Genomic DNA, 20,177 nt, shown 5'->3' with positions numbered 1-20,177 from the left:
AGTCTACGTCTCCTCTGGTGAAGTCTGTGAGCCAGATTGACAGACAAAGTATATACCACCTTTTGATCCCAATGGGGGATTAAGCTACACCACGGAGAAGCCACAAACTCCTTTCCTAACAAGGCTACGAAAGTAAAAAGCGTTGAACTTTAACAGGCTCAGTTTGTTCAAATAATTTATGGTTGTGGGGAAAGAGAAGTGGGAATAAACATTGATATACATGGCAACTAACTATGATGCCATTCTGGTTCTAACAGTTCCTTTTTCATTAAGGAATCAGTAATACTATCAACAACCATTTGTTGAGTGATTATTGTACCAACCACTTTGTATGCACTATCTAATTTAATATCCACAGCAATCCTATGAGGTAGCAATTGTGTTCTGCCTTTAACACAGGAAGTTCAGATATTTGGCCAAAAGCACAAAGCCAGTAAGTGACAGAATAGGTATTTAAAACCCATCCTACCAGACACCAAAACCCATATTTTTCTATTGTATTATTACACTACCTGTCCTAGTAGGTACTAAATACATAGTAGTCAATAAAGAATTTAACAAAAATCTGTTGAGTAAAGGATGCTAAAAGCTCCAGTCACAAAATGTTATATGTTCTATGAAAGATGCAATGTGTCTTCCTATAGGACTTTGATTCCTGGCTTGATGTGTACAAACAAGAACTTAAGAGGCAAATGAGTTCTGTCTACTATTTCTTAGCACATATTATTTTGTTTGCAGCAGAGAGCAATTTCTTTACCTCTCTGTCTTACTTTCTCTCCAATAAACTGTTTACTCCCATGTCTAGACCCCCCAGCACTCCTTTCTTGGACAGTAATAACCTCTTTCCTGCCAGTCTGTTAACACCATGGCCAAAGCTATTTTCCACGCCTGCCACTCTCACGTTGTACTTTAATAAGAAACCCCCAAGGTTTTCCATGGCTCTACTAATTACGTTAATGGGGACTCTTCCCTTCAGGGGCTCACTCCATCCTACCTGTCTGTTCCCTCTGCTACTATAATCTAGCTGTGTTATCTATTCTGTATTACAGAGGGTGGAGTACACGCTCCATCCTAGACAAGCTTTGCTCCCTTCCAGTTCTCTTCATCCCAACGGCTCACACAAACTGCTCCAAGTCATATCTGCAGCATGGGTTGCCAAAGAAGAAATGCAACATTGCCAAAAGGCTTTTTTGCCTTCTATAAAGTCCTTAGAACAAATCTACTTCACTGTTTACCCAAGGGAATCCCTTACAATATTATTGAACTTGGCAATCAGATGGAGGCTGAGAGGCCATTCCAAATGGATTTGCTGAATCAGCTTTTCTTCTGAGGCAGACAAGTGATGCCACATTCTAGCAAGAAGAGCATTCCAGTCAAAACAGAAGCTGGCCTTTAGTTTGCCCTAGTCACTCTATTATCAGCATCCTTCCTTGTTTTCAAGTCTATACTACTTCAAAGAGGATGAGCTCTAATTGAGGATTGAGAGATGGTACTCCTCTGAGTCAGGCAATGTTCTTTTCTATTCACAGCCACTCCTCGGTCAAACGGCAGTGGATTTGTTCATTTATTCATATGTGACTGCCAATGAGACAGCCAGGGAAGTAACCTCAGCTACACCCAGCAGTTCACCATTGGAATCACATCACGACAGGCGTTAGGACACTTGCACTATCTCTCATGCTCTTTTTTCTGGGATCGCAACCTGTGAAGCCACTATAAGCCAGAACTGCCAGCGTCCATATTTGTCACCTTGTGGAAAGGACTTGCTTAAAAAGGAACACGAAGTAGAGCCAAGAGGAGAGAGCCCTGTCAATATCATGTGAGCTCTTGGATTCAACCATGCCTGGAGACAGAACTGCTACCCCTTGGGCTTTCTAGCGATGCAAGCTAATAACTTCCTATGCTTTTTAGCTTAAGCAAGGTTAGCTGGAATATTTTTGTCACTTGCAAACGCATGAGCTCTAAATAGTAAACAGTGTGTAGCTGAGAGGAAAGATGACTGCATGAGGTGTATTTCCCAATAGGAAACAGATGGTACTCTCAAATTGGAAAATTTTAGAGGATTTTTTAAAACGAAGATTCTATTTACAAAGGTGTAGGTAGGATGGATCGGAACACGAGGGTTGTGTGTTAACTCAGAGTTGGGAAGAACAGTACTGTCATCACCCATATGCCTAAAAGGACAAGGGAGGGACTAGTTACCAGATCATGAAAGGGGAGAATCATGTAGAAATAGTTACCTTGAAATAAATAGTGATCTTGAGTCAAGAGACACAGCTAGTTTAAAGTGAACTCACAAGAAAAGAGCCATGGAAATCGACACATCGACCTCCCTCTAGTTCTGATCTGCCTGCGGTCCCTACTGGCCTTGCTCAGCTGAATGTTGAAGAAGCTTGTGACATAACCATGCTAATCAGTCTCCCTGGGCAGAGATGGAAATTCAGAAGGGGAAAAGTTGATCTGCAGTTTCATATGAGAGAGATTCAGCACAGCCTATGTGCTTTGTCCCTCACCACTCGTTCTTGTCCTTCATTAGTTGAAAAATATATATTCTTATCTCAGGAGACACATGAAGTCCCATCAGCTGTTGTATTATCACGGAGTGATAATAACTCCATCATACTGTCTTTCAGGGTCACCATTGAGCGCGAGTGTTCAGCAAAGTCCATCCTTCTTCAGCTGGTGCCAGCAAAGCATGCAGATCTAGCCCTAAATCAGGTCCATGCTTTTGCTTCCACAATTAACTAGTCATTTTGAACTCTCCATGAAGCCATACATGTGAATGAGGGAACGATGGCAAAGCAGTAGAAGCAGGTACAATACTGAGTCTGAGCTTCTGCAGTTGATTGAATATGCTTAGGACTGGACTTGTGTATGCTACTTCAATTATAGTATAAAATTATTGTTTATGTCCAGTGTTAATTTCTGTGGCTCAAATAGTACTTCAGATATAATGGGAAGTTCAGATTGCATAGTCATTTTACTTTCCATGGTCAAGTATTTAGTGTCTGGTGGCAAGCCAGGAGCTGCTTTTCAAATGGAAAATAGTTGTCAGTAAGGAAGGACGTGGCCTTATTCCAGAAACCTGGGTATCTGTGCTGTTGATTTTCCTATTGAATTTGCCAGAGGCTCAAAGAGCATCTCTGTCTGCCACAAATACTTCCTTTATTCATGTGTCCTGTATTATGAGGCCCAGATATCAGAACAGCCTGTATTTGCAATCTAGACTTGCTACAGAGCCCATTCTTGCTATAGTTTTCCCTCTCAAAACCTGTAACCTTATAAATTACCAATACATAGGTAGTAGGATCATACTCAAATATATGCATTGCCTGCAAAATCCTAACTGGTCCTTTTTCTAAGTGATGAGTTTTGTGTAAGGTGTAGCAACTTGCCCCTTACTTCAGAAAGGAGGTCACATTATGCCTACTGGACCACTTGTATTTCAGATCCTGAAATTTTATAGTTTTCATTCCTGCTTTCTACAATGCATATGTCTTATTAAGATATCTAGAGTGCTTGCTGCTTCCTACTTACCAGACACAGTTAGCAATGTCACCTTTATGTAGTAGGCGAGTAAGATGTTTAGTGAAATAAGGTGATCAAAGTCCATCTGGATTATATTATAACGTAGAGCAGGGGAGTTGACATAGCACCTGGACCAAACAGTAACTGTATACTGTAGTCCCTGCCATGTAAATGCGAACTGCTTCTGATTTTCCTCACTGATTGAAATGGAATGATAATACAGCTGCAAATATAATCACCACGTGATTAAGTTTGCTATAGTTTACTATTATTCTCCATGATACATCTATCTGGCTTTTGTACCAACCAAATAGGCATGTTCAGTAATATGTGGTAAGCATAGCCATGATTTCATTTCTTAAAATTTTGATAGTGACACTAATCTTTAGAATGTCCTCAGAAATGAGATATTGTTTTGGTTCATCATCTTATTGGTGGAGCAGGGGAGCCCATTTCAGGGGTTTCTATTGATCTTTTCTATCATAACGTCCCCCACTTCATAGGTCAGTGTACCAATATGGGAACTTTGTCTCTTCTTAAACAAATTAATTCTCCTAAACTTTCTAGATAAGGAGTTAATTGTAGTATTTATCCCCAGTCTTCTGAGAACTACTATTAGATGTGAGCCAAGATTTCATCTCTTCTTGGTTTCTGTGAGCCCCTGCTTATTAGGACAAAAGCAATTTTTAGTCTTAGGGGATTCACTTCAGTTCATAGACAAAAATAACCCCCAGGGAGTGTGGGCATTTATCATTTTCTCAGTGCACAGTCACCATAATAAATTATTTCAGAGCTGCCAGGGAAGTCTTGGGATGAGATTTACAGGATTGATAAGTCCATATTACAATGTCTTTCCTCAAAGGGACATGGACTACCCCTCAGTTAAGAGACTTCAGGTATATGAATCAATTTAGATTTAGAAAATGGATAGAAGGCATGAAGTTCACCTCAAAGATTCAAGTTAGGTTTCTGTACTGTGGGCCAAGAATTTTTCCACTTACATATGTCAAACAGCCCATTAGTAGGCTGCCATCTATTTCATTACTAGGGACTTCCTCATCAAATCAGCATTGTCACAGACCCCTCAGATCCAAATTTATGATTATCATTCAAACCCTGTGGCTTATTATAGCACCCACCTTGTCTCTGACAGTTAATTGCTACTAAACATCCTCTACAAATCTAAGGTTTCCACTATTCACATTGAGATCAGTGAACCCATTACATTGCATCATCCCCTCTATCATCTCTTTCCTAAAAGGAGCCATCATAGAACTTTTCAAGCATACAGCTGTCCCCACACCAATACATTTCTTAATCCTTTGGTGAATGGTGCGTCCTTTGGGTCCTCCCAAAGGTTTTGACTAAACAGGCATCTGCTGATAGAGATTGGTTGATTCTTCTTTCCTTTTCTATATGCTCTTTCCTCATGGAGTCAGGTCTTGAATTTCTTAAACTGTGCTAGGTTAGAAAATAACTATCATTATAGGTCTAGAAAGAATAAGAGTTGATGATGTTGGGTCCTAAGGGAAATCAGCACCAGGTTATGAGGTAACTGCCTTAGGTTCAATCATTGAAAACCCTTTATGCAGAAGAAGACTATTCAGAGGGAGGGGATGGAGCAGAGACTACCTCCCCAGGCAAGAGAATTTCAAGAGAATTTGGAAGATCAAAGTTCTCATCCCAATGTCTGCTCAAATGTCCAAATCCCCTGCCTCAGAGTACAACTCATTTTCTACCAGTTTTTTTTTTAATTGAGAAACGACATACTTGAGAATTTGAGCGACGCTGCAGTCTCCCACTTCTTACAATCACATCCTGGGCTTGTGCCTTAGACAAATAGGTCCTGCAACAGTAGAAGATGAAGAACTCCTTCAGAGTTTCTTGTTCTCCATATGTGTTATATAAATTTGTATCTCCTAATTTCTTTTTCCCCTAAGTAAGCCCTTGAGTGAAAAACGAAGTCAGCTTATTCCACATGCTTTATAACCCCTATTGTTGCCATAGTGATCTCCCACTTCTATCCCCTCCAACTGCACATCATTCTCTACCACCATCAGTGATGATAAATTGGGTAATAGAAATACCTCTGTACCCACTTTCCCCTAGCAGGATGACTATCTCTGTGTTCCATGAATTTAGGAGAAACTCAATATCACAATCCCATTTGGAAGGCCTATTTCCTGTGGCCACTTCCAGTATCAATAAATACAAAATGTAATGCTCATTATTGCATCACTCAGGGTCACAACAGGAAAGAGCACATTCAAATTAGAATAATTCAAAGGAGGCTTATAACAAAAGGACAATTTACTAAAATGAGATTTAGGAAGAACCACAAGTGATAATGTATTATTCCAGACTCTTTGCTAACACCCCTAGTCCAAAGGTGGCAATGAAAGGAGGAAGCAGTTAGCAGAATCCGAAAGTTGAAAGACAAATATAGAAGGTCACCTTGTGACAATCTGGTGAAGGAGCATTTCAGGAAAAGGGAACAAAAAATACAGAGACCTTGAAACTACAGGTGCCTGGCATTGTGGGGGAAGAGCAAGTAGCCCAGTACCTGGAACAGAGCAAGAGAAAGACTATTAGAAAATGAGGACAGAGAGGTAGGAAGGTTGTACGTATCACAGGGTTTTGTAGGTTATTTTAAGGGTTTTGTTTTAACCTCCATATGTTGCGAAGATTCCAGAAGGTTTGATTCTGATTTCCATTTTTAAAGGATCACACAGGAAACTCCACGGTGACAACAGACATGGAGACCAGTTAGAATATTATTACAACAATTCGGATGAAGGACAATGTTGTCCTGGACCAGCTCGGCAGTGGTGTTGGCACAAAGGGATCAGATTTTGGAAACATTTTTTAAAGTAAATCTGATAGGAATTGCTGAGGAGTTGAATAAGGGTTGTGAAAGAAAGAAAAAAGAATAATCCCAAGTTTTTGGACTGAGTAACTTAAGAATGAAGTTGCCATTCATGGAGTTGGAGATGACTTCGAAAAAAACAGGTTTGGTGGGAAAAACAGGAATTTCTGTTTGGACATGTTAGGTGTGAGATGTTTTTAGACACCAAGTGGAGGTGTGAGGTAGGTGATTGGAAATCCAATCTGGAGTTCAGAGGAAAGGTCCAGGCCAGAGATATAAATATGGGAGTGTCAGCACATAGATGGTACTTAAAGTCTCGATACTAGATGAGATCACCTTAGGAGTGGATATCAATAAAGAACAGCACCATAAACCTGAAATATGAATCAGTCCCTGAGCAAATTTTATTCTAAAATGATTGTTCTGAGGAACTTTAAAATTGTGGAAGGTCAAGAAGAGACGATTGGTGTCTGCAACAATTGACTGGAAAAGGACAATTCTGATTTGGCTCAAGTCCAACAGGAAATTGCAGGGCAGATTCCCGGGGAGCAAAGGAGAGGCAGATGCCTGTGGACACAGGGGCACCCAAGGACCCACCGCAGGCACTTAAGGCTCAGAGGAGCAGGATATTTTCTGTTTCAGAAGAAGAAATTTCCTTATACCCCTGCCAAACTTTGTGCTTATGGGTGCAGGGTGAGCCTACAGCTTTCAGTACTACCGGCCAATCTGCTGAACTGCGGCCACCAGAACTAACCATAAATATACATTAATTGGGTAAAGAAATACAGCCAAGAGCAGAAAAATAAGATTGGAAATATAGGTGATATCCAGATTCTAAAAAGTCTTGTTGACGAGCCTTAGGAGCTTAGATTATCTTTTCTATAGGCAAACGGAAGTTCATTTGCCACTGACGTTTCAACAAAATCCAGAACAAAGGGCCCTGGACTGAAGATTCTACTAACAATTCTAGTCCAAGAAATGTAGTTTAGGCACATCTTACTTCCTTAGGCCAAGCACACATAAAGCTGAATTTTTCATTTAAAAAAAACAGGAGAATTTGTATGTTTCACAAGCACTTTCACTATAGGATTTCTTTACTTGGCAAACTGTATCACCACTGTCACCTGCTTGATTTGCAAGCATCAGCTTAGGTGCCATTTTGTAGGAACAGAGCTGGAGCATGGAGGATGGGACCCTGTGCTCAGGCTTCTCCATTTTGTAGGCAAGAAAAATACCATTTTCACCTTAAATCTCAGGGTTATTTTAAATGAAAGGCAATAAAAAATTGAGTGCCTTGAATTCCTCAATAGAAATGTGCTACACAAGTGTGAAGTCCATAAATTTTATGAGCGTCTCCTTTTCTGCAGCCTAACAGCTGGCCCATAAGGGAAAAGGATTGGTTTAGACCCAAGTTAGGGTTACTACGGGCAGCAGTGTGATCATCTGACGGGAGGTGTCAGAAATCCTTGTTAAAAGGGTAAGAAGGCCGCACTGCCCCTGTTCATGTAGATATCAGGATAACGACAGAAAACGGCAGCAAGTTTTGCTGGACTCCTGCTGGAATGCTGATGGAGAATAAGATGATGCTGTAAAAGCCTTATGATCCTGCGGTGAAGGGGGGCGTCCTAAGTGATGGGCCATAACCAGTAAATAGCTCACAGGATTGTTATAACATATGCAAATAAAACATAAGCACTTTAATTATTTATATACTTATATAAATAATCACGTGTTTAGAAGCTTAATCTCTACCTTTCTGCAAGAATGTAATCTACATGAGAGCGGGACTCAAGTTCAATATCGTAAGCATTATACCCTACTTTTCAGTATAATACCTGGTACAGAATAGGCTGTCAGTGAATATTGGTTCAACCATATCCTGGTGTCCTGCAGTATTATCACATTCTCCTTCAAGAATGAAAAAATGAACAAAATCACTGACTTTTGTAAACTTAAGTATTAAATCATGTTAAACACTAGATCCCATTCTGGGCCCAGGTAATACCTGAAAAATAACAGGCACTGGGACTAATTTAACGGTTTGTCTTCTCCACTTGACTATAAACACCATGAGATCAGGGATCATCTTTTGCTTGCAACACTGAGCATGGCTCCCAGAATATGGTAAGTGCTTTCTACCTCTCCTGCCAACTCAGTCAAATTTGGTGGACCTCTGAAAGATTCAGGGGCAGTGGCGTTTGTAAGAAGTAACACCAAAGTAAGAATCACAAGCCCTGGTTTAAATTTCAACTCTGGCGCCGTCAACATAGGCATGTATTTAGACCTTCTGCACTTCATTTTTCCTCATCAGCCTAGAATATAATCTCTAAATTTCCCTTCTCTCTATGGCTTCCTGAAATGCCCCTACTCATCAGAATTTGTTTAGGTATCCAGTCAGAGAGACAGAGAGAGAGAAAAAGAGATTACATATGTGCGTTATGTATGTACTTTGCTTCATATTGCAAACGTTCTCTGTGTTTCAGAAAAATGATGGACTTCCTCAGAAATGTATGTCATATTAAATGCTATATTATAAAGATTGCTCAGCCTAAATGCTACCCTCTCTGACCTTCTCATTTAAAGGAAGCAGCCTGGTTTGTTCACTGCTCTACCACAAGACCTAGAACAGTGTCTGGCCAGTAACTACACTCAATAAATACATGGTGAATGAGAGGAAAAAAGAAAAACATGGAGGAGAGAGTGAGAGAAAAAGAGAGAAATGTTTTTTATTCAGATCAGAAAACCAGCAGAGAAGGAAATGAAGTATATAAGGGGAACTCAAATTATATACTGGTAGTATTGTTTGGATTAAAAAAAAAAGGAAAAGAAAGCTTCTGATACACCATTCACTTGCTTTGCTGACAGTTAATTTTTAAGGAGGCTGAGGCTGTGATAAAAAGTATGGAGGACACCACTGGTAGATATCATTTAAAGTATGGAGGACACCACCGGTAGGTATCATTTAAAGTATGGAGGACACCACCGGTAGGTATCATTTAAAGTATGGAGGACACCACCGGTAGGTATCATTTAAAGTATGGAGGACACCACCGGTAGGTATCATTTAAAGTATGGAGGACACCACCGGTAGGTATCATTTAAAGTATGGAGGACACCACCGGTAGGTATCATTTAAAGTATGGAGGACACCACCGGTAGGTATCATTTAAAGTATGGAGGACACCACCGGTAGGTATCATTTAAAGTATGGAGGACACCACCGGTAGGTATCATTTAAAGTATGGAGGACACCACCGGTAGGTATCATTTAAAGTATGGAGGACACCACCGGTAGGTATCATTTAAAGTATGGAGGACACCACCGGTAGGTATCATTTAAAGTATGGAGGACACCACCGGTAGGTATCATTTAAAGTATGGAGGACACCACCGGTAGGTATCATTTAAAGTATGGAGGACACCACCGGTAGGTATCATTTAAAGTATGGAGGACACCACCGGTAGGTATCATTTAAAGTATGGAGGACACCACCGGTAGGTATCATTTAAAGTATGGAGGACACCACCGGTAGGTATCATTTAAAGTATGGAGGACACCACCGGTAGGTATCATTTAAAGTATGGAGGACACCACCGGTAGGTATCATTTAAAGTATGGAGGACACCACCGGTAGGTATCATTTAAAGTATGGAGGACACCACCGGTAGGTATCATTTAAAGTATGGAGGACTCCACCGGTAGGTATCATTTAAAGTATGGAGGACACCACCGGTAGGTATCATTTAAAGTATGGAGGACACCACCGGTAGGTATCATTTAAAGTATGGAGGACACCACCGGTAGGTATCATTTAAAGTATGGAGGACACCACCGGTAGGTATCATTTAAAGTATGGAGGACACCACCGGTAGGTATCATTTAAAGTATGGAGGACACCACCGGTAGGTATCATTTAAAGTATGGAGGACACCACCGGTAGGTATCATTTAAAGTATGGAGGACACCACCGGTAGGTATCATTTAAAGTATGGAGGACACCACCGGTAGGTATCATTTAAAGTATGGAGGACACCACCGGTAGGTATCATTTAAAGTATGGAGGACACCACCGGTAGGTATCATTTAAAGTATGGAGGACACCACCGGTAGGTATCATTTAAAGTATGGAGGACACCACCGGTAGGTATCATTTAAAGTATGGAGGACACCACCGGTAGGTATCATTTAAAGTATGGAGGACACCACCGGTAGGTATCATTTAAAGTATGGAGGACACCACCGGTAGGTATCATTTAAAGTATGGAGGACACCACCGGTAGGTATCATTTAAAGTATGGAGGACTCCACCGGTAGGTATCATTTAAAGTATGGAGGACACCACCGGTAGGTATCATTTAAAGTATGGAGGACACCACTGGTAGGTATCATTTAAAGCCAAATGTATTAAGTGATCGTTAAACTGCACAACTGTACCCAGTGAATTCTTACTTCAAGTCCAAAGGAAAAAAATAAATAGTACCCCAAGCCTAGGAGAACTAAAAACTCTCTCATCGCTTAATAGAAAATCATTCATCCCATTCATCCCATTTCTTAAGTGTGTCCTGTGGGCTGGATTGTATTTAGCTCTAATCTTAGGAAGTAATTATTACTGCCCTCAATTTACAGGTAAAAAACGGAGGCTCAAAGAGGCCAAATGACTTGTCTAAGGTCATTCAGCTAAGGGCGGGATGAGATTAAAGTCCAAAGCTACCAAATTTAAAGTCTAGACATCTTCCTTCATGAAATATGTAGAAGTATTCTGTCTCTAAGGAATACAGACTTTTCTCTCAAACTTATAAACCACCTCATGAGACAGAAAAAGCCTAAAAACCATATCAAGGTCTTAGACGTAGTATTATTGAAAAGTTGCTTTCAGAATGAAATGCTTTCATTTTAATCCTGTTTTCCAATAGACTTCCATTATAACATTTGAAAGCACATTTCCATAGAAAAACGAGGTCTTGGGCATTATAGAAACATCCTTACTCAAACAGAACTCTTTAAAAAATCATGCTCCAGATCAAGTTAATGTATAATAACAAAATATTCACATAACCAAGTCCCCCAATTCAAACAAAACACAGAAATCATGTCTGACAATGGTTCAATGGTCTAAAAAGGAAAACAAAGGACAGAAGCTCACTGCCTTAACAGTTACTGTTTTATGAAATCCCCTTACTGAAATTCCACATGTAGCTCTCAGTAGCTGATAGAGCTTGGTTTCAAAACACATAGAGAAACTTCTGGCTTCTAGAAATAAACAACTTGAGCTGGACTGCAGTGGAAAGGAGACAGAAGAAATACAGAGACTGAATTTCAAAACAACTTGAAAGAGGACTAATGAGGAAGTTGATTTCTAGAAATACACAGCCAAGAGCATCTGAAATGTAACTGCTATAGGAGTCCTCAGGCAACAGGCCAAGTTTACTTTTTTACTTTATAAATTCATAAAACTGTTGCATTTTAATGCCCAGGGGCAAGAGAAAGTCTCCACTCCTCATTTTTGATGCAGAATACATGTCTGGAAAGGTCTAGCAACTCATGCAGTGGAGCACAGCTAGTTAGAAAGAGAGTCTTTTGAGACATTCCACGAAAGTAAGTATCTTTTGATAATTAAAAACTATTAAAACTATTAAAAACGATTTCAACTCGCCTAAGCACATTGGGCAACATGAACAAATTAGCAAACCACTATAGATTTTTTAAAATAATTACCTTTCAAATTGTTAAAATAAAATGTCATTCAATAAAAACAACTTTTTGCAAACATGTGAACTCTTTGGAGTCAGGATGTTTGGTGAATCGCTCGATCAACAGGTTGAACAGAAAGCTAAGCGGTCGAGTGTGTATTAGCAAGGTTAAACAGTGGGATTTAGAACAATCAGCGTTATACGCAGATAGGATGAAAGAGGCTGTGGAGAATTCAGAACAGCTAGGATATTATTAGCAAAATATTTCTCTAATAGAAGTGTGACGGTTGACACAGGATACACAGGGATCAGTTTGGAGTGGAAATGAGAAAGGATCAAAGTGCCATGGAAAATAGGAGCGAATGAGGAGGGACTGAGGGATGAATCCACTCAGCATGACATGTTTCCCCGCCTGGCAGCTCTGCCAGACCAGCAGAACACGGTTCTGTCAACAGACTTGTCCAGAAAGGGTTCAAGAAATAAAACACTTCTACAGCTCTGCCAAGCTACATTTAAAAAAAAATTTTTTTTAAACCACTCTGACAATACTCTTGGGAACGCGAGGCTCCAAGAGTCAAGAAAGCACAGAGCTGAGGTTTCTGCTTCATACCTTCTTGTCTTCACTGTTTCCTGTACAGACCAGGCACAGAGATACAGCTGAGAGATCACAGAGTAAACCAATATGCTTTACACGTTGTTCCTTGCATTTTGAAAGGTTTTTTTCTAAATACCGTTGGCAGCATTTTTTATTATTATTTTAATCGTTTGCAATTTCATGTTGGACTTTAACATAAGGCTGTTTTCCACGTTTGTTGCCAGCAGCAGAACTTGGTCAGCTGCCACTCCGAACGAGTTCCACACTCTCTCCCCACTATCTGTAATGTGACCCACTTTTGGTGAGAGAAAAGAGTTCCTGATCCTTAATTACTGCAGCTTGAGGGAAGCTGTTTGCCAGACATGGGAAGTTTCTGACCCTCACGGAGCCTCACAATGCGCAGGTCAAGTGTCTGGTCCTTGGAGTGAGTAGCAGGGTGTTGGACACAGGGGAAGGTCTCTTGGAAGGTCAAATTAAAAGAAGGCCAGCACTGCATCTGCTGATTAGCGCACCACACTGGGACTCCACGCAGCCCAGACGGGGCTTCCTGTGCCACTGGGGGGTAATCAGGGAGGTGGCAGTCAACACAATGGGACTGCACTGGGGCCCAGCAGCACCACTCACTTGCCTCGTGAATGTGAGGGAGTGAATCTCACTGAGCCTGAATTATAGCATCTAAATGTGGGGATAAACATTACTAAGTTAACTAGTAAACATTAACCATGTTTGATAGGAAAGTGTCTGCACAAAAGTCCTTTGCGAACCATACTATGACTTATGGAGATTAGTTATTAATGTTACCACGCAAAAGCATTTCCTTTCTGAGTACACGCACGCACACACACACACACACACACACACGTACACACACAAGATACAGAGGGAATCATTTCAGTTAATTCATTATTTCAATATATTTTGCTTTCCTTAACTTACATAATTTAAAACTATTCTTTATATGAGTCTGATGTATTCTATCGGCCTGATAAGATGCAAAATGAACGTCTTTGACGAAGTGAATTGAGGTACGGCCTTACCGGGGCTAATGGGTAGTGGCTCTCCCGCCATACTCCACGGGCTGGTGACGGAACTGGAAACTGAAGGTAAGTGGAGACGCAATCTGGGGAGTCCAAGTCATCTCCTTAAAGCTGTAAAATCCATTTTAAAAGGGAAAATTTACATCAAAGGACAAATACCTTACGATTCCACTTATATGATGTACCCAGAAGAGTCAAATTCATAGGGATACAAAGTAAAATAATGGTTACCAGGGGCTGGGCAGATGGGGAATTATTGTTTAATGGGTACACAGTTTCAGTTTGGAGTGATAGGAAAGTTCTGGAGATGAATGGTAGTAATGATTGCACAACAATGGGAATGTACTAATTAATACCACTGAACTGTACGTTTAAAATGGTTAAAATGGTAACTTTTATGTTACATACATTGAGATTTTTGAGGCATTGTTAAATGCATGGAACCAAAAGATGTATATCACGTTCTATCACAAGTCAGTAAGGAAAGGAAAACTGTTATTAGGAGATCTTCCACGTTCACTTCTGGATTGGCATGAAGCCAAAGCAAATTTTAAAAAAGAAAGCTGGAGTGTCACACTGATTGAATTGTCCATATTTTACTAAAACATGGCATTGCTACATCTAAGTACACTCTGTCCCCTGAAAAAGAATGGGGACAACTTTATCAGCTATAATTGAGTTCCAAATACTATAAAATTCAGAGAAAAAAAGTCACGAATAGGATGAATAAAACAATATGGGACCCAGAGCAAAAAGAATACTTATACGTCACGGCTTACAACCAAGATAAATATATACACAAGAAACACCAGACTGAATTCATTGCAAAAAAGTTTTATATTCACAGTAAAAAGGAAAGCAAAAGGAATTTTTAGGTAGATATAAGGACAGTAAATATGAAGGAAATTTCAAAACCATATGAAAGTGATTAACTTTGTATCATCTTTACGAGCAATCAGAAGACAGATAAAAATAGAGAAGACATCCTTTCTACTTTCAAAGAGCTATAGCAGCTGAACTGAGTTAATACAATCTATTTCAAAACAGGATACTTGTGAAATCACAGTTGTGATGTTCTAACTAGAAGGAAAAAAAAGACAAAATTCATTTTAATTAAGTCAATTGCTTGAAAGGAAGTCACTCATTTACTATGTCCATAAAAGCAAGATCATTCCCAATTTGACAGTCATCACAGTAGATTTTGTGAAATACTGGAAATTTCCAATGCCTTTGCTAATAAATGAAAGTGTCAGATCATTTCCTCTTGCAAAACAGAGACTCTGGCATAATTTTGATGTAAGCAGTATGTTTATTTTAATGTCCATTACTGCCTTGAAGTATTTTCTTTCTAATAGACAATACCTTCTCCAAATACCTCCATTTTTTTAATCTGCAAACTGGACAACAAGTTACAAGTGGTTTCATCTGAGCTAGCAAGCTCCTAAGGCCTCTTGCTAAATTCGAAAGAGTGTGGCAAAACAGAAGAAAGAAATTGCATCTCTGAGCCCTTGGGGGCCTTAGAGAGACTTGGAGAACCAAGAATAACTAAGATGCACCATGTCCACCAGACACACAGCCTCCTGGGGAAAAGGATTTCCTCCAATTCCTCACAACATACACGACTCTGCCATCTAATTTTCATTTCACTTGTTTCTTTTTACTGTTGCTTTACAAACATGGCAGCTTGGTCTCAGGAGCAAAATTTCATTTCTTTCCTAATCTTTTTCCCCCTGTTCACAACTTTTTCTGCTTTGTTTTGAAAATAGTTATGCCAATTCTAGTGATTGGGTTGTTTTCTTGTTTGTCGCCTTACACTGGGAATTGGATTTATTGATCCAGTGACTACCCAAAAGCCCGACAAAAAACCTGAAAGTTTTATTGCTTTTCCATTTTCTTCTAATATAACTAGAGATTGCTTTATCTTTCATTAAGAATTTAAAATTCAAAAATTATTCCATTTATTTATTATCTTACCAGTATAACATTAAGTCTGAAATAATTTCTATGAATTTAATCATTTTACTTTTTACAATTGCTAATTATTTCACTTGGTCAAAACCAGATGTATGTTGTTATGTCCTAAGATACACACACCCTCATCCACACAAGCACACACACGTTCCTGTGCACACACACTACATACCCATCTTGGCTTGAGTCCTCATCACGCTCTCAGGAAATTCTAGCAAGACTTTCCCATAAATAAAACTACGATAATTTATGCCTATCAAAAGACAATGTGTTGGGCTTCCCCGGTGGCGCAGTGGTTGAGTCCACCTGCCGGTGCAGAGGACGCTGGTTCGTGCCCCGGTCCGGGAGGATCCTACATGCCGCGGAGCGGCTGGGCCCGTGAGCCATGGCCGCTGAGCCTGCGCGTCCGGAGTCTGTGCTCCGCAACGGGAGAGGCCACAACAGTGAGAGGCCCGCGTACCGCAAAAAAAAAAAAAAAAAAAAAAAGAGAATGTGTTGATGTAAATACACATCTACAAAGTGTTATGAACTCACTTACAGGGCATTCTTCATCATTAACAACCATATTCTGTTTTAGCATTTGTTGCTGAAATATACAATAGTAGCAGACACAACACAAAAAGCCTAAAGGAATGAGAACATTTGGCCTGTGTAAAGAGTAAACAGGTTTTTCAAGTATATTATTTTTCAAAGAAACAATCTGGAATATGAGAAATGAACGGAAAGAAGCATGGTATTAATGCATTTTCTTTTTCAAAATCCTGAAAACCAGCCATATGTTCTACATTATGAATATGCAGATGGTCTCAATGCAGTTATTTTTTCTCTAATTAAAGCCATCAGGGTAAAATAACGCAGTCGTTTAGGAAGCTGATTCAGCTGGGTCTCTTTCTTCCCTTCTCCAGAAGAGCACCAAAGCCTTTCCATGTTTATATAATTTGGGAATCCTCGCTGGTAAATGAAAACGAGAGCCGAGCAAAGCAGCAGGAAGGGTAGCTTTATTCTTTTGTGCTTTGTGGTAGATTGTACACTTTATGAAGAAAATGCATTTCACAGATGGATTTCTCTTAGATATTTTTGTTGAGACCCTACCTTTGGCATTTTGTAAGCAATAACTTCACTGAATTCGGCACCCTTGCTGTGTCTGCCCTTGATCCAACAATGATGTTGAAATCAAGCATATCAAGTTCACCTGTCAGCCTGCCTGCTCGTCCCCTTAATGACAGCTCTAAGCTGAGCATGTCAGCTGGGCCTGGCTGAACTGCTCAAGGAAGAGGTTTGATATTCTATTATAAGGTGCCTTCCACTCCTCTTTGATGAAGACGGGGGTGGATGATGGATGACACGTATATGAACTATTACTATACTTGGTCTTCATTTGCAAACAGCTCTGACAAAATAATTCTGCCCCAGGCTTTGTCTCTCTCCCCTATACCTCTGGCCCTTTAGCAACCATAGACCTATCTGGCTTTCAAAGGTGCTGTTAAGAAGGCAGCACTAGAGGTGGAGAAACGAGCCTTGTGAAGGTAAGCTTAAGTTTCAATTCATATAGTTACCTTGCTTGACGTCATCATTATGATGAAACCCTTTTTCCTTAATACATACAGATGTTGCTTTAAAAAAAAAAAGCTATAGGGAAAGGGATGTATGGTGAGCATGCCACTCTTATAAAGTGCTATCACAGAACCTAACTTTTTTCACGCCACCAGACCTATAGAGCTGAACTCCTTATTGCTACAGCTTTGGTTGCCAGAGCAATTTGGGGGGCGTGGCAGAGCTCAGTGAGACGGGGCAAGGAAAAATGAACACCCACTCATCTGGAGGGTGGCCATCTTTACAGGGAACTTGGAATCCTTCAATGTAAAAGCTTTTCATTTAAAATGAAATAATAACCTTTACCTTAACCAAGTAAAGAATTTTCTTAAAAAACTTACTAGATGTAAACTTCATGTTTATCAAATTTTACCCAAGCACTGGCACGAATACAACTCCAAACTTGAGAAAAGACAGAGGGAGAAGTCTGACATCTGATGCTTACTTCAAATAAAACGTTTCCCTCCAGGAAGCACTCAGGGAAAGTCCATATTTTGCACAGTGAGGTATCCCCTCCCCTTTTCTAACATGCGTGCGTTGGAACATTTCACCACCCGTCTGAACCAGAATTATGTATCACATGAAGTATCATAAAGTTCTCGGGGCAAAATGGAGCCACAAGTATTGTAAGGTCTACTCGGAAAGGTCATGTTAGCTGAGTCTTCTGAGGGTTCATGTGACGATCAGAAGGTCTGCCTAAACTGGTCCTGGCGGGGCTACTGCAAACGCTGCTGGGAGGACAGAGACTTGAGATATTTCGTCCTTCTCTCCTAGTGTCTTAGTGCTCATGAAAGCTACTAAGCTCTCTCTCCACATACACCTTTCTGGATGTCATGTGTGACTCTGGAACTAGGACTCTACAGGCCACAGTGGTGCGTTGCCAGCTGGCTGCTGGTTAAACGCTGCCCGTAGGACACAAGGGGAAGATGGGAAGGCTGGGAAAGGGAGAGGGGATTGGCTCCTTTTTTCTGCTTCCTGAATCTCTTGGACTTTGGCTTTATGAGCATCACTGAGCAATACTTCACCAAACCATCAATAGCAATCCCTTCCAGTAGTAGGAAGTCTGGAGTTCTAACATTCACAGAACCAGCCTCATGGTGCCACCTCAGAGATTCCAGAACCGGTCTTGGCGCGCTCCTTCCAAGATTCCAGCGCCAGGCAGCCAGCACTCACTCTCAGAGGTCTATGCCCCAGACCCACAGGGTCCCTCCTCTGGACTCAGAGACACCAGCACCACATGGCATCCATACCTCAAAGATTTTCTGTTTGATAATCTCAACCTCTTCCCTTTGTTCCCCCATGCCTCTTCCTGCAGGTGGGACGAACCACATAATTTGCAGTTCCAGTGAAAAGTGAAAACGTTATATCCCTGTTCAAAAATTACTAAGAATTTCAAGATGGCAACAGCAGAGCATTAAACCAAGCATGGGGCCCTTCCAAATGCAAGACCTTGTAGAAATGCAGGGGTCACACGCACATGAAGCCACTCTTGTGGACAGGGACCACCTCTCTGTGATACATTAATGCTCATTTGGGGCATTTTTAGTTCATTAATACCAAGTTAACAATTCTTCACTAAGCTTTCTCTGTTAAAATGAGCAGTTTAGTTTTTTGTCTTGAAACTAGATCCTAGTTACGATCCCATTCTTCTGCCCTTCGTGGTGAAAGAGTGATGACAGTATGTCTCCGGAGTGACAGTAAGGCCTCTTTTTCTGCACTCCCTCCTAACAGGAAAGACATTCAGAATTCAAGTTCCAGCCCTCATCTTGGGGTTCTTGGGAACAATGTTCAGAAGTCCATAGTTCAAACCATCCTGACACATTTCATTCATGTCTGCTTCCTAGCAATATATCCACCAATGTTCTGAACATTCAGAGTCCCTGAAACATGGTAGTACACACAGGCGCAAGTAACCTATCTACGTATGGCACTTACTCCCCCAATCATTAATTTAAATAGAAAAACAAATAATACATGGAAACTACTTAGAAGTTTAAATTCCTCAAAGTCCTTGGCAAGTTGAAAATCAAATCATGCAGTAGTAAGCATTACCTTCAACAATCATTTCCCAATCTGATAAAACATTGCATCTGTCTCTCTTACCTCTTCTAGGGGCAGAGACAGAAATTCCTTTGGGCAGCAGAGACTAACAGAAGGGCTATCAACTATTAACTTGAGCTCCCTCAAGGAGAGAGCCCTTTAGTCGAGCATTCTCAACTGAAGAGTCTGCAAAATGGAGCATCCTCAAGTCCTAGTTACTAAAAATAAAACGTACTTTACTCAGTAATTGGAGAGAACAGCATTAAACACTCATGCCACAGCTATGGCAGGATTGGGTGCAGTTACCCTACACTACCGCAAAGCTTTGTCAATAGCCTAGGTATGTGATAGCACCCCCCGGCTACCATTATTGAACACTTATTATGTGTCAGATCCTGGACTAGGCATTTTTACACAGATTTACTTATTTAACTTCATAACAGCTCCAAAATTGGTATGGTTATACCTACATTACTTAGGAAGGACCCCAGGCTCAGACTGGTAAAGAAACATTCATGGTCAAGCTTAAGAGTAATTCCAGGTAATACAACAAAGATTTTCCTTGATTTCTTCTAGAAACAAAACCAAATTTCTCCAGGTGTTTTCATATCATTTCCAGAAGCACTGTTACCAAATTATTCTCTGGGAACAGTTGTTTATCTTTTGAGATGAAATTAACTTAGTAGATCACTAAGATCCATTCTTCAAGGTGGTATCATGCCAAAGTAAGTAGCTAAGTAGAGACCATCTAGTGCTAAATGCTATTAGGTCAGCCACTAACCTTCCAATCGCTTCTCGGGTCTCACACAGAAGACAGCACTCGAGACTTCCAAGAGCTAATTTAATCATTTAGAGT

This window comes from Phocoena phocoena, chromosome 5, assembly GCF_963924675.1.
Source record: "Phocoena phocoena chromosome 5, mPhoPho1.1, whole genome shotgun sequence".
In the NCBI taxonomy this organism is placed as follows: Eukaryota; Metazoa; Chordata; class Mammalia; order Artiodactyla; family Phocoenidae; genus Phocoena; species Phocoena phocoena.
This window is presented reverse-complemented; position numbering follows the sequence as displayed.